This window comes from Octopus bimaculoides, chromosome 2 (genome assembly GCF_001194135.2).
Source record: "Octopus bimaculoides isolate UCB-OBI-ISO-001 chromosome 2, ASM119413v2, whole genome shotgun sequence".
Classification (NCBI taxonomy): Eukaryota; Metazoa; Mollusca; class Cephalopoda; order Octopoda; family Octopodidae; genus Octopus; species Octopus bimaculoides.
Window position 1 is genome coordinate 110,133,533 of NC_068982.1, and position 2,058 is coordinate 110,135,590.

Here is a 2,058-nt window from a genome sequence, read left to right on the forward strand (position 1 = left end):
AGTCCGCATGATATGTATGCATATATATGTCTATATATATTTATATATGTATGTATATATATGTGTGTGTGTGTGTGTGTGTGTGTGTGTGTCTTCTACTACAGCTTCGGGCCGACCGAAGCCTTGTGAGTGGATTTGGTAGACGGAAACTGAAAGAATCCGTTAATACATATATGTATGTGTGTGTGTTTATTTGTGTCCCCCCACCACAATTGCTTGGCAACCGATGCTGGTGTATTTACGGCCCCGTAACTTAGCGGTTCGGCAAAGGGGCCGATAGAATAAGTACTAGGCTGAAGTCCTGGTGTCGATTAGTTCGACTAAAGGCGGTGCTCCAGCATCGCCACAGCCAAATGACTGAAACAGCCAAAAGAATAAATGAATACACGCGCGCACACACAACAACAACAACAACAACGTACACACACTACGAAGAAATGAACAGAGAACTCAATACATCACTTGAGCAAATGCATAATATTATAGTTCCAGCTTACTGTATTCCGTTACACAAACTCTCGTGTCTTATTGTATTTGGATATTACTCAAATTGAACTGGCTGATGGAAAAGATACGCTTCTGGCAAAGGAATTTATCAAACTCTCTATCTCTATATATATGTGTGTGTCTGTGTCTGTGTGTGAGTGCATTATATATATATGTGTGTGTGTGTGTGTGTGTCTGTGTGTGTGTGTGTGTGTGTGTGTGTGTGTGTGTGTGTGTGTGTGTGTGTGTGTGTGTGTGTGTGTGTGTGTGTGTGTGTAATATATGTATATAAAGAGAGAATGAGAGACATAAATGTATGTGTATACGTGTATATATGTGTGTATGTGGGCGGAAGGTGTTAAATAGAGAAGAAAGCCGAATTGATTGAATGACTAACAAGAGAAAACAGTTAGAATGATAAAAGGGAAATAGGAAATATTGTGAGAATATTTTAGACAGGGCACAGAAAGCTAAAAAGGGCTTGATGAGAAATTCAAATGGATGTATGTGTGTGTGTGTGTGTGTGTGTGTGTGTGTGTTACTTATGTGTGCTCGTACAAATTGTATTGTGCGTTTAAACTGTTTTTCTCTAAAACTTCTATTGAACAGACGATTCCGTTCAGGTTTTTAATAAATGCTTAGCGGCATTTCGTCTGTCTGCACTTTCTGGGCTGAAATTCCGCCGAGGTCGACTTTGCCTTTCATCTTTTCGTGGGGACGATGTATTAAGTACCAATTGAACACTGGGTTTGCTGTAATCGACTAGTCCCCTCCCCGGAAATTTCAGGCCCTTGTGCCTATAGTAGAAAGGATGATTATTTTTGGTTTGGCTCAGGTTTGGTCTTATTCCTGGTAGGATTAATGTGGGTAGCGGGTTACTACCTGTAACCTTCGTTATCCACAAGTTTACGGGAGTCTTTCAAGTGCTTAGAACCCTCCTGATAATCCTTGTTGCCCCTAAAAAACAATCTTTCTATAGGAGATATTCAATTTCATTTCTATTTTAATCTCCTTCGGCCATTTGTCTACATCTTAACTTACTGTTCCCAACACACCAAGTTATTATTATTGTTGTTGTTGTTGCTGCTGCTGCTGCTGCTGTTGTTAAAGCAGTGAGCTGGCAGAATCGTTGGTATGCCGGGAAACATTTTTGGCGGCATTTCGTCCGTCCTTACCTTCTGAGTTCAAATTCCGCCGAGTTCTACTTTGACTTTCATGCTTTCGGGGTCGATAAATTAAGTACTAGTGAAACACTGGAGTTCGATGTCATCGACTAGTCCCCTTCTCCAAAAATTTCAGGCCTTGTGCCTTTAGTAGAAAGGATTATTATTATTGTTGTTGTTGATATTAGTATTAGTATTATTGTTGGTGTTCTTCTTCTTATTATTATTATTATTATTATTGTTCAGTAGTTTTATTTTTATAACGTGCTTTCACTTCACTACCGAGCGCAGCTCTGTGCGCCTTGGGTATGTGCTGTGGTTTGCTGTGGTGCTCTTATGTTTACTGTATTGAAAGTGTTTTGCGTAGAATGTGTGCAGTACCCAGTAGTGCAATTTTCTGTATGTTATA